We start from the raw sequence: 13,725 nt of genomic DNA on the forward strand, positions 1-13,725 counted from the left end.
CTGTTAAGAGCACATTCATATAGGAACATGAGGTTTGGGACCAACATTCTGGTAGATATTTAGCTAAAAATTGCTAGCACTATTTAATAAATGAATATGCCAAATGGAGTCCACCCACAGTGCATTGAAAACAAAGCTTTGGAAAGTTCATTGAAATATTTGAAACTTTTAGTGAACAAATCTTAGCATCTAAGCTCACAGTTCACATAACTCTGTGTTTGTGCAGGGCTTGGCACAGTGGTGCCCCACTCTTGGTTGGGCCTTAGGTACTACCATCATAATCATCTTAGACATAAGAGCAGCTGGACCTCACAAGAAGTCTGATATAGATACCAAACATGATTGACCCTGCTCAGGGTTACCTAATATTCCAAATGACTTTTGTATGCCTTTGCTTGTCTTGACTTCCCAGTCTCTCTCCCTTCCCTCCCCACCCATCCTCTGATCTCATTTAAATGCTTGATAATTATCATTATAATTGACCATTATCATTATCACCATTTTGCTTTTGAACTTTTTTTCTTGTCCACCTCCCGCTGCCAACAGTACTGAGTTTGATTTTAATTGCAGTCAAGCAGATGTCCTTGGAAATTTGGGGCAGAACATGCTGCTTTTAATGCTGCTCCTTGGACCACTAAATAGAAGGTGATAAACTGACGTGCACAGAGTATCTCTGCTCTTTGCAGAGACTACATTTATTACCTCTGCCATGTGCCTGTGCTCCATCAGTCTAATGGCTTCAATTGTGTCCCCTGTGCAGTGACTGAATCAAAAAGGGTGGTGCAGGGGCTTGTTCCATGGGGTTGTGTGGAATGGAATCTTCCTCTGTGTCACAGGCAGCAGAGCCTGAAGAGGGAAATGATGGGTTGATAATAGATCTATATAGTCACAGAGCCACTAGCCATGCCTCCAGTCTCACCTTCACTACCTTGTTCCCCAAATTCCCCATACATTAGTGTGCACAGATCCACCTGTATTAACAGGACACAGGGACTTCACACTCTGCCTCCTGTTTCCACCTGTGCAGTGGAAACACAATGATTTCATTGCCTTGTGTGGTTGCAGAGGGGCTTGATCCCAAGTAGCTGGTGCCCTAGCCTTGCTTTCAAGCAGATGCCCATGGATGAATACGAAATCAAGTCATAGATCAGGGGTCGGCAACCTCTCAGAAGTGGTGTGCCGAGTCTTCATTTATTCACTCTGATTTAAGGTTTCGTGTGCCAGTAATACATTTTAACATTTTTAGAAAGTCTCTTTCTATAAGTCTATAATATATAACTAGACTATTGTTGTATGTAAAGTAAATAAGGGTTTTAAAATGTTTAAGAGGCTTCATTTAAAATTAAATTAAAATGCAGAGCTCCCCACACTGGTGGCCAGGAGCCGGGCAGTGTGAGTGCCACTGAAAATCAGCTCATGTGCCGCCTTTGGCACACGTGCCATAGGTTGCCTACCCCTGTCATAGATACTTAGATACCACAACGATAGATACCCTATACACCCTTCTGATATGTCTGCCTATTGACTTATTGTATGCAGTGTAGTTGTAGCCATGTCAGTCCCAGGATATTCGAGAAACAAAGTGGGTGAGGTAATATCTTTTATTGGACCAACTTCTGTTGGTGAGAGAGGCAAGCTTTCGAGCAAAAGGTGCTCCCAGAATCACAGGTTTCCCAGACCTGAAGAACAGCTTTGTGCAGCTCTCATCAACAGAAGTTGGTCCAATAAAAGATATTACCTCACCCACCTTGTCTCTCTGTTGACTTATTGATAAGATAAACTTAGATGGCAAAATCTGCTCATCTCATGTGGAGTTTGCCAAAGCAGCCTCATCAGCAAAGTTCAGAGCCTTCTGAACACCATCAAATCTGGCCCATATTGAAGGATTATCAGCAGCCAAATGCAGTATTATCAGCACATGGCAAAATGATGGTCTGTGACTGCAGCACACATTTTAAACTCTCTTACTTATGAGTCCCTGCCAGGTTTTACCTACATCCTGCCTGATCTTTCACAGTTGCCCAATCCCACTCCTGATACTTGTTCATAGAACTCTTAGGGTAGGTCTATACTCACCGTCCGGGTCGACGCGGTGAGTTCGACTTCTCGGAGTTCGAACTATCGTGTCTAATCAAGACGCGATAGTTCGAACTCCCCGCGCGCTCCGGTCAACTCCGGAACTCCACCACCGCGAACGGCGGTGGCGGTGTCGACCTTGGAGCCGCGGAGTTTGACCCCGCCGCGTCTGGATGGGTAAGTCAGTCGAACTAGGGTACTTGGAGTTCAGCTACGCTATTTGCGTAGCTGAACTTGCGTACCCCCCCCTTAGTGTAGACCAGTTCGACCCTCCCTTAGTGTAGACCAGGCCTTAGTTTAAAAAAAAAATCTTAAGAAAAAGCCTACCCAACTCTGTCAGCCTTCACTTTGTTCCATCTGTCCAGTTCCATTTTGACCCCCATTTTAAACGCTCTTTAAAGGCTGTGGAAGTCATCCGAGCTTGTTTTTTTCTGGAGCGCAACCATCCCTCTTGTGGATGTGTAGTCATCTTCAGAATTGGATGCTGTCCTGAGCCCTTAAATCTTTGTTTTGTGATCACAAAATGTTTGTGGTAACACTACATCCTCACTTCTGGTGCTATAACGAAGTTTCATACTTTCAATTCAGAGAATTAACATAGCTGCATTTTTTCTCTTTATTTTGCCCTCCTCTCTGCTTACTTCTCATTATCATAAATACAGTTACTGCTCTCATTATAAATATCTACTAGACAGACAGACAGGTATGTAACTTTTTAGGTCTCTGGCAACCATTTCTCCCCTACCTACGTACAGTATTTTATCACATTTAAGCTGCTCAGTCCAACTCCTGAACATGAATTGTTGCTATTCACTCATTTCAAGAGTAAATATGTTAAATAAAAATACAGAGGAATTTCATTTTTTTTTTCTTTCTTTCTTGTAACTGATCTCAGACCAGTGCAGGGAAAAGTTAACTGTTCTTGAAGGCATTTGTATTGGTCTGCCAAAATGTTTCAAGGTCTGGCAAGTACTGAAAGAATGGATATTAAAATATCTTTCTAATCACCATCTTGCTTTTTTCCCCCACATCCATTCTGATGTGGTTTTAGAGGATAAACATCTCAAGAACCACTAGAGATGGAGCATATGATTCTATAATATTAGAATGCCACCAGGCTAATCTTGATGGATCAAGACATGGATTCCTCATTCTATTGGCTCTCAAGACAGCATCCACTAAAATGATATAGGGTTTGAAATTGGGGAGGAGGGAGAGGGAGTGGTAATCAGAATGATTACCTGGTAATTTATTATTATAATAACCCGTGGCCTGCCCTAATGACCCTTAGTGGTTTGTATGATATTGGACCTCAAAATGATCACTGTTCTATTGACCTAACATCACTTTTTGGCACTTTTTCAGGACTGTATGTGGTAAATACCAGACCATGGACGTATGTGGCTTTAGTACAGCCTTGCACCGATCCACTTATATTACCTTCAGTTTGTTTGATGTTTCCACCTCTCCCTAAGCAGCTGCAGAAAAACTAATCTAAGAGCATTTGCATCTTTCTGTGCATCTTTATCATACCTATTCCGTACACAAATTTTCAATTGTTCAGTGCAGTGTGGGGGTGGAAAAATTAATGAAGTTACTTCCTTTTTGTCTCTCTGGTAAGCAGAACAATTTGAACCAACATGAAGGAGTTGGGGGCACTCTTTGGAGCAAGAGACAAACCATACAAGGAAGAGAATAATGTTGTACAGAAACATCCAGAAAGGAAGTTTAAAAAAGAGGTAGGGGTAAGATTGAGGCACTGGAATGCATAGCCTGGAGGAGGAGAGCTGGTCAGGAGAGATATGAATGAATAAAAGGGAGTGTTTTATTTGATTGTGTTTTCTTGGAGTGTTTATAAATGGGAAAGTTAAATAGGCATATCGATAGCATTTAACATTGATGACTATTGTAGATGAGTTTGGATTACACATGAAAGAAAAAAAACACATTTTTAAAGGTAATCCCCCGCTCCCCCGAATTGAAAATGAATTGGGTTCCGATATGGCAGTTTAGGCCGGAAAGATGGGTTGAAAGGAGAAAAGAACCAGACATGGTTGCTATTGAGAGATTAGTGAAGCGGTTTATTTTAGTCATGCTGTGTGAATGGTGATCAGAGATGGTTTGGGATTGGGCAACAGTACAATGGAGAGAATGGGAAAGGAAGGTAGAGCACAGGGTTTGGCAACAAGTTGTTGGAAAGTCTACATTTATTTAAGCAATTATATAGATTAGTATCAGATTTTTATTAATTGTACATTTTTAGTATGTTAGAAAATGGTGAATGATATGTTGCTTATTTATTAGATCATTAACTTTTTGCTTATGAATTGTGCCAAGCTGCATTAGGATGGTAACTGGAATTGAATGAAACACACAAAACAGCATATATAATTATTTTTATTAAACAAAACAACCTTAAATGATTTGGATACATAAACTTCTCTTATCAAAACATGTTTCATATTTACGACTAAATGATTTATTAAACAGAGGAAGTAACTGTAGTCAGTGAATTAAACTGATTATTTCAGGTCAGCCTGGGGAAATTTTTCAAATATGCCTACGTGAAAATGACTCGAGCTTAACTTCCTAGTCTCAGCTAAAAAACAACAAAGAGTCCCGTGGCACCTTATAGACTAACAGAAGTATTGGGGCATAAGCTTTCGTGGGTGAATACCCGCTTCATGAGATGCATGTGGTGGAAATTTCCAGAGGCAGATATAAATATGCAGGCAAGAATCAGTCTAGAGATAACGAGGTTAGTTCAATCAGGGAGGATGAGGCCCTCTTCTAGCAGTTGAGGTGTGAACACCTAGGGAGGAGAAATTACTTTTGTAGTTACTTTTGTAGCCATTCACAGTCTTTGTTTAATCCTGAGCTGATGGTGTCAGATTTGCAGATGAACTGAAGTTCAGCAGTTTCTCTTTGGAGTCTGGTCCTGAAGTTTTTTTTTCTGCAGGATGGCTATCTTTAAATCTGCTATTGTGTGTCCAGAGAGGTTGCAGTGTTTTCCTATAGGTTTTTGTATAATTCCATAGCTAGCCAACTACAAAAGCAGTCTTTGTCGCTTTTTACAGATCCAGACTAACACGGCCTCCCCTCTCCCCCCCCCCCCCGATACTAGTCTCACATAAGTCTCTTGAAAATGAGACAGTCTCCTTAGGTACCTAGGCTGACCTATTGTGCCATATTTATAAAGCTTGATCTCAAACGTTAGATGTTTTCCTCTGATTCTTTCTTTATATAGAAAAGCAGCCATTAGCTCAAAGTTTCTGATAGAGGCTTATGGATTCAGCATATTTATTTTTTATTTGAATGTTTTAAGACATGATAAGTTTAGATCCTAACATATTTTTTTAAAAATTCAGATTTCATTTTAATTGTTTATTTTTTAAAAGAAAAGCAATTATAATTTAAATTACATAATCAAAAATCTGATTTAAATTTTAAAAGATCTAATTTTTTAAATTCCCCCCCCCAATCATTGATTTTTGCCCAAGCTGTCAAAGGGGCAACGAGATAGGGAGAAATGGGTTGGGAAGTTTTGGCAAAGGTACAAAGGGTAGATAACTATGTGCGATGACCAGCTAGTTGGGACAGGTGACAATTCCAGAAGATATTTTGGCAAAGTGTGTCATTTTCAAAACTTTTGTGGCATTAATATATTGAAAATTAGAAATACTGGATTGGCTTGAGCATCTTGGAGTGTGGCAGGTAGTACGTGGAGAAACTAATATTCATGATATTCTCCTTAAAATTGGGGCCTGTTGAATGAGGGGAGCTGCAGAGACGATGATGCAGCAGGGATGCACCTTTGATTGTATATTGAGGTGGACTGCATGTTTCAGACATGTGTGTAGTTTCCCCCTTGCAAAGCCTGTTTAATTCATCTTTGCGCAGGGGTATGTGTTTATGTCACTCCAACAACTCTAAATGCAGAAATGCATTTCAAGTTAACGGGGTGTGGGGTGATGTTTTTTGTGACACAAGGTATCTGGAGGTAAAATGAGAGTTCTATTAACTAATTATGGTGATTCATATAATAGCCTCTGAAAATCACTATTTCTGAGGATGGAATTTATGAAATGCTAATTTAATTTTGCTTTCCAGTAAAGTAGAGAAAATAACCACTTAATTTAGAAATACTAAACAAAAGTTAATAGGGCAGAACTTCATTTGTTTGAAATTGATACATCAAATCCATCTATTTCTTTCATAGTACATTATCTGACTCTGCCTTTTTAATGAGCAGAAAGCAAAGAAAAAAGTCATTGTAGATGGTTAGCTCAGTGTATGTAGTTTCCACATGTTTTCTTAGCTTACAAAATCTCTAAATTTCAGGAGTTCTCTATCTTGCCAGTGCACTAGCCAGATGGTCTTAGAGCTTCTGTCCATGAACAGTGCCAATGCTTTTGTGAAATCAGGTTGCTCAGGATACAGTAAGACCTAGGAAGGGAAAATAGGGAACTGGAGCAAGATGAAAAGAGGTGGAGAATAAGGCTAGATGAGAATCATACGAGAAAAGAATGTGCATTCCTTAATAAACATTAAAAGAAGAATCATGAGGAAGAAGAAGGAAAAAACAGCATTGTAGCTGCAGATGCTTCATGCAGATGTTAACACTGGCAGCATTAGAGGTACAATATTTTCATTAACAATTTTTCTAGTGTACAAATATTAGTCAAGAATATTTCTGTTGAAAGTTCTGAAATGCGTATTTTGTTGATCCTAAGACCTTGTTTTAGGTACTCTAAATAGATGTTTATAACAGCAAGGTATCCTTATTTCTCAGGATAGTAATAATAAAGCATGAAAAAATATTTTAAACTAATATGAAAATTCAAGAAACTTCACAGACTAAATATATAAGGGTCTGACATATTCTGAAATTGGAAAAGCAGTTTGGAAGAAAAGCTGGCACATTACACTTCTGTCATGTTGTTGCTGCTAGGTATTGCATGATCTTACCATGAAGTATATTCTTTTCTTGATGGATAAAGAGTCAAAAGCACCAGTTTCTGTACACTGAGATGGGGGCATACAGCATATGTGCTGTAGACCATGGACGAGCAATGCATTATGGATGATGTGTAGGGCTAATAAATCTGAATTGCCTGACTTTCTCATTACCATTCACTAGCATCGAGCCAGTTGGTAGTGTCTCGTTTTTGTTCCAAATGAACAGTTACTCACGTCACAAACCCCCATCCATATAGGAACAAATTGTTGGCAGTCTCAGCAGACGGCAAGGATTAAACAGATCTTACACTACTCTTTGAATCCTAGAAGTTATGTCCCTAGGTGAAGATGAAGCATCTTGGTAGTATCAAGAAACTTGAATGGCAAATTTCTGTGTTATATTTCTATTGTGGATAAACAGAAATTTTCAGTGTCTAGAGTTGTCAGCTAGGCACCTTTCATGAATACTGCACTTAAAGAAAAAAGTGATAAAATACATTCTCTAGATCTTGTTCTTTCGTATCACCAGCATTGTTCCATTAGGTGTAGGGTTCCTGTAAGAGTTGTTGTTTTTTTGGTCTGGGATTCGTAGAGTTTTAGACATTGAGATATTTAATACTTTCTTTGTTTTATAACCAAGTGCTTCATGTCTGGATTTCTATTTACGTAGAAAGTGTTGTGAACTCTTTCCTCCTCCACTTTATTTAACCTTAACACGAAACTGAAAATGTAGGGCCAACATAAAATTAATTGAAGTTAATATCAAAATGAATAGCACAAAAGCTACTGTACTGACTGTCTGATGCATTTTAATATTTAATAGCTTTAAAAGCCTCAGTCTTTTAATTTGAAAGAAGCTGCTGCAGAATTTGCAGTCTACTGCAGCAGGATGTTAGAGAATCCGGGGTGTCTTGCCACAGATTTGAGCTCCTGCTTCCTCTCCATGGCACACACAGGGCCTTGAGTATAATGTGGATTTTTTTTCTGTTTACTTCATATTCAGACCCTTGAACAAAGCAAACTGATGGAGCCTAGATTGGAGATGCAGTTGATGATGCACACCATCTCATTTCAGGCATTGATGTAAACTGCTTGCAGTGCTAATGTTTGACCAGTTACACAAGAAATATTTTAATATAAATTAAATACAGAGACTGAGCTGTATGATTTAGATGGGGACATAGAGTGTCTTGGGCATCACAGATGATTAGATTTCACAGGTGTGGAAGTCTACATCTAGTACAACATTCTGCAAAGCCATACCTTTGCACAACTCACATTTGTGTTGTGCTGTGTAAGAGGAAAATGGACGTGATATGGGTGTGTCTATGGGCCGGCATCCTTACAACTGATACTCGAGCCCAGACTTGCATGTGCACCATGCATTGTTTTCTTTTAAAAATGGACACTTGGAATCACCACCAAAGATTCACACGCAAGGAAGCCAGAGGTGAGCAAGATGGGAAGTGGGGCCTGATCCAGAGCCCATTGATGTCAGTGAGAATCTTTCATTGACTTCAGTAGGCTTTGAATCAGGCCCTAAAAGCAGCTACCTTCTCAGTCCTATATCTTTGACTTGTGCCAGTGCACATCTTCATTTAATGTTGGAGGATCTGACCTTTTAATTATACTTTTCTCCCCCAAAAATATGCTATTGCATTTGCATTGTTTTGTTTGACCTTTTAAACCTAGTTGCTTTAAAAGAAAAAATCCTGAGAAATCTGCCCCTGCTTGTAATGAACCACTACCCTTGCAAGTTTGGTTTCCGCACCTGAAGTGGTACAACTCTCCTTCTGGGAGGAATACAGTTTACTTTATTGCCACAGACTTCTCATTCCACAGGTACTAAAAATTATCTAATTGCTGGGGCTGACTGGAGCATGCCTAATTGACTTAATGAAGTGCTTCTGTAGCAAAAACACCCTCCAAAGGAAAATAAAAACATAGCCCTGAATTTCAGAATACAGATTAGACCAGCATGCTCACTTTTTATCCTCATATGCGAAGAGAAAGCGAAGAAGAAAAACTTTAAATAGTAAAAGATCAGTTTTACACAGAATTTTCACTTGGGATCTCAATGTACTTTTGGAGAGACAAATAAAAAAAAAGGTGAACTGTAATGTGTATTGTGAATTTATAATGACAATCAGCTTCCTAGTTCTTTAAAATATAATAATTCCATTCCAAAGCTGTTGGTGGTCATGATCTTTGCGATGTAAGTGTAAAGCTTGACAATCAAAATAAATGGATAAGGTCATATTCTAAGGTCCATGCTCAGGTGTGACAGATTTATGTTACCAATCTGCCTGGGGCTTCAGGTGATTAGGTGATTATTGTGACACAGGCACATTCTTACTGAACCCAATGGGAGTTTTCTGGAGTTCAGCGCCTTGCATCTCAGTACTGGATGGAAGTTACACATCTCCAACCTTATTGACTTCATTGGGGTTGAATGGGTGTTACTAAGAATAAAACTTGATTTATTGAGATTAAATAACCTCTGTGCTGAACACCGTGGTGATTCTTCAGAACATGTTTTGATTTACTTAACTGCTTTGCTGCTAAAAGGTTATAATGACTCCCCAGTTCTGTAAGAACGGTATAATTTTTGGCTGAAGGTGTATTAGACCGTGATATCCTTACTCTCCCTTTGGGATATAACCTGACCAAGCCATGTAGTATATTGATTTCTCTCAGTGCAGCCTTGTCCTTTTCGTTGTTAGTAAGGTTTGCAGACATCTGGTTAGGGGATCACAAAATTTCAACAATGATGTGAACCAAATAAAATACCGAAGAATCATGAAATCAGTTAATAGTACAGTATTAGGGGGTGGGGAGGAGGGTTGTTAATTTTGGAATTTGGATTAAAAATTAGAGGAAATATTAAAATACTAATTTGTAAGGGGATGTTAAAATCTTATTAAATTAAGGGTTTCATTGAGGAGGGACTCATGGGACCTAGTCCCCAATTTCATTTTCCAGGGTTTAGCTAGATAATTTGTGTATAGAGGTGATAAGTGGTCCAGGGGGAGAGCTGTTTAACTAATCTATCTATCCTCATGGCTGACATGCATCTTCAGTTGCATCTTCAATGCACATTCTGTAATGTTGCTTCATTCAGGAGGGCCCACATTAATTGTTAGACCATATTTACCTACAACAAAGGAATGGAAAGTTCTTGCAGCTATGTAACTATGGTGTCAACAGAGGCACAAACTACATCTTTTTGATGGTGGTGAGTGCTACCAGATGAAGGCTTTTATTTGCAAGCTAGCTATCAGCTGGTATTGAAAGTCTGAGCCACAGGGCCACCTAATTGGTCAGTGATGCATTGTAATCAACAAACAGTCAGATAAGATCACAGCCAGCTGTATATAATATTTATTTTTTTCCTTCTTTTACACTAATTTTGAAATATGAATTCACTGGAGTAGAAATCACAGTGTGGAGAGTTTTATCCTAAAAATAGCCCTGTTTAATAAACTTGGGGAAAAAAAAAAAGATTCATGCAGGAGACCTAAGCCGTATATATTGCTAGCCTTAGCACCTAAAGCCTTTTATAGAAGTGCTAGAGACAATACAGTTCTCTATTTTAATCATAATCAGGCTACGTAACACTATTAGGCACGTTTGGATTATACAGATAAACTGTTCCCCTACACCCTAAAAGAAGACAAAACATCAGGAAAGACCTAGGATATTCAAGATGATTCTATAATACACAACTACACAAAATCAGGATTTTGACACTATACTAAGTCAAGCTGGTTAAAAATGTTTACCTCCATTATAGCCCTTAATGAATTAAGAGGAGTTTTATTGACAGCTGTAAAAATCTTGTTGTTTTGTAGGATGACACATACAAAGTCTCAATTATGCTGTTAAATTATGCATATGCTTTTGCTGGAAAATTCAGGTGTCTATATGCCTAACCCAGGTCTCCTTTGTCATTCTGGATTTTGTATACCATGTTGTGCAGAATTCATTCCAATACAGCATGAAAAAAAGCACGGGCTGAAGAGTGAGAAACTATGGCATCTCTTCATATTGTGAAACTATCCAGAATTATGAAAACCTTCCTAAGATGTTTTTGGATAGATCCTGAGTGCCCTTACCATGGTACATGAGGAACAGAAGAAGATGAAGGAAACATCCCATATCTTTGTTTATCTGTGGAAGATGACAGCCATAACCCCAGAGCGTGTGGTCCTGGAGGTGCACGGAAGGGATGACATGGACAGAAGTGCTACACATACCACCAGTAGTGTGACTGAGAGGTGTACACCCTGGGCCCCTTTTCCCTCCTTCATGGACCGAGACCAGAACTGGTGGAGTGTATGATGTACCTCCAAACAGCCTAGCATTCTCTCCCCAGAATCACTGGGAGCATTCTGCCTGCCTTAGCACTTGGCAAGATAGCCTTTGGGAGAGTTACTTGGGTGTTACAAATCTCTGTTTCCTATCCCCATAGTGTAGCTCTGGCTTTAAAATACACACTAGAACCCTTGTACACGATCCAGTGTGATTGAAGAGCAACTCACTGAATGGAGTACAATTTGCTCCTGCTTGCCCCTCCATTCTAGCTTGGTACTGACATTTTTCTCCTTCCATAAGCATCTTTGAACTAACAAAATAAGCTTCCAATAAAAGGATGCTAGTCATAAGCAAAGAAAGAAGTGCCCTCACTCATCTCTCTATGTAATCCCATTTCCCCCATCATTTATGATGTCTTATAAGCAACCTTCTGAGATGTGTGGCTGGCATTTCCGATACTTTTCTTTTTTTCTAAATTAAATCTTATTGTTTTTAAAAGAAATCTGAAAGTGGTAGAAAAACATGCTGCAAGATAGATAATTTTCACTGACACACATGGTTCCTGAAATCCTCATTGTATGCATGAACTACATACCAAGTGTCAGGTTATCTTGGTGCTCAGGTGCTGCCATATATGCTAAAGTGGGACTAGATGGTGCACACTATACAGTACACTTTATAAATTGTCAAAGTAGCTGGAATGTGTCACAAACTCCTTTCTCAAATGTCTTGAGTCTGTCTTCTTCAGCTGTCACACTGTGACCCACCCTAATGCCCGAGGGGAAACTCAAAGTTGCACTTCTGTAGTATAGATTTATTCTAGTTTGGCTTGGCATGAGAGAAGAGTTTTTCTATGTTCTTGAGGAATGGTTCAAACACTCTCTAATCTGCCCATGTAAAGGGATCAGAACAGGTCTTCCTGGTAATGTGTGTGTTCTCTCTGGGTAGCATGCCTCAAGGAGATTCAGACGCTTAAATAGGCTGCAGTCAAAGATTATTGTAGAGTTTATTAACTTTACTTGCAAGTCAAAAATCATGCAGCCTAGAAAAATCAGAATAAAATATACAGAAAACACTTACTAAAGCTATTTGATAATATGTTGCTAATGCTATTGGAAAGCTATGTTGCAGGGAAAGAGATGATACGTTTAATAAAGAACAAACACCTACTGGCCTTTGGTCCACAGGAGATGGCAGTCCTACTTACCTAAAGCAACACTGAATCCTTTTGTACCACTGATTTCCAGGAAGTTGCTCGAGCTTACTCCCAGGTTGAATTTTGTGAGAGCTTGAGGCAGAGAGAGAGAATCACACAGCCCATATGAATGTAGGAACTGCCATACTGGATTAGACCGATCCAGTCCAGTTTTCTGTCCCTGGCAGTGTCCAGTACTAAATGCTTCACAGGTTGATGCAAAAAACAGCCCCAGTAAGCAGTTGTTGGGTAATCTTCCCCTTGTAGAAGTCTCCTTCTAAATGCTAATAGTTCAAGATTGGCTTAGTCCCTGAAGCATGAGTGTTGATATCCCTTCCAAAACTCTTACTTTAGCATTAACTATTATAGCCCCTTTATATTCTCAGTTTTGATCTCTTTGGGATCAATACCCTGTTCCTCTGGAGGTCTGGAATGAAGATTGACTGCACCGCTGTGCAGACATCATCCTAATAGGATCACTTAAAACACCTCTGGGCAGATCCTCAGAGCAGGTAAACTCCGCAATGATGCTATGACAGTATATGCCTGCTGAAGATCTGCCTTGTCATCCTTCTAGTGTGTACACGTTAGTATGAGAATCAGTAATTGTTTCACTCTGTCCTTGTGACTTTTTCCTCCTGCATCTGTATCTGCGCTGATGCCAGGGTATACAAAGACCTTTGTCTGTCTCTCGAGTTCTGAGTAATGTTGTCTCATGAAGAGAGATCACTGGTTGTGAGTTAATATTCCTGTTCCATGTACCCCTTCCCTTCCTGCGTTGCAAAGGATTACAGTATTTTTGGGTGCTTATGCTTGATAATATGTTAGGTACAAATGGATTCTGTCACAGTTATCCTAAATCATCTTTCCCTTTCCCCACCTACAGCCTTGTTTCCCTTCTCCAAACCATCTAGCCTATATCCTGTTATTTTCATTTATCTTTCTAATTATACTTCTTCATCAACATTGCTAGCAATGGCTTTCTCACTGTGGGGTCACTTAGATTAAGTACTTTTTGCTAAAATCTGCTGTCACAAAATAGCTGTTGCCTCGCTAATACCCTTTATTATTGTTTACTATTTGCACAGCGAAAATAGCATGTAAAGTACTTACTAAAGACAGGCAGGAAGGCAAAGTCTCTTCTCCAAAGAGATGTACAATCTTACACCTTGTGCAAAGTT

General features: G+C 39.3%; 1 protein-coding gene across 1 annotated transcript in view; it reads left to right on the forward strand.

The window, feature by feature from the left end:
* The window catches only part of PTPRD (protein tyrosine phosphatase receptor type D), a 1,658,801-nt gene that overhangs the window by 1,402,731 nt on the left and 242,345 nt on the right, over positions 1-13,725 (forward strand). The window lies entirely within an intron of this gene.

Source organism: Mauremys mutica, chromosome 6 (genome assembly GCF_020497125.1).
Source record: "Mauremys mutica isolate MM-2020 ecotype Southern chromosome 6, ASM2049712v1, whole genome shotgun sequence".
Lineage (NCBI taxonomy): Eukaryota > Metazoa > Chordata > Testudines > Geoemydidae > Mauremys > Mauremys mutica.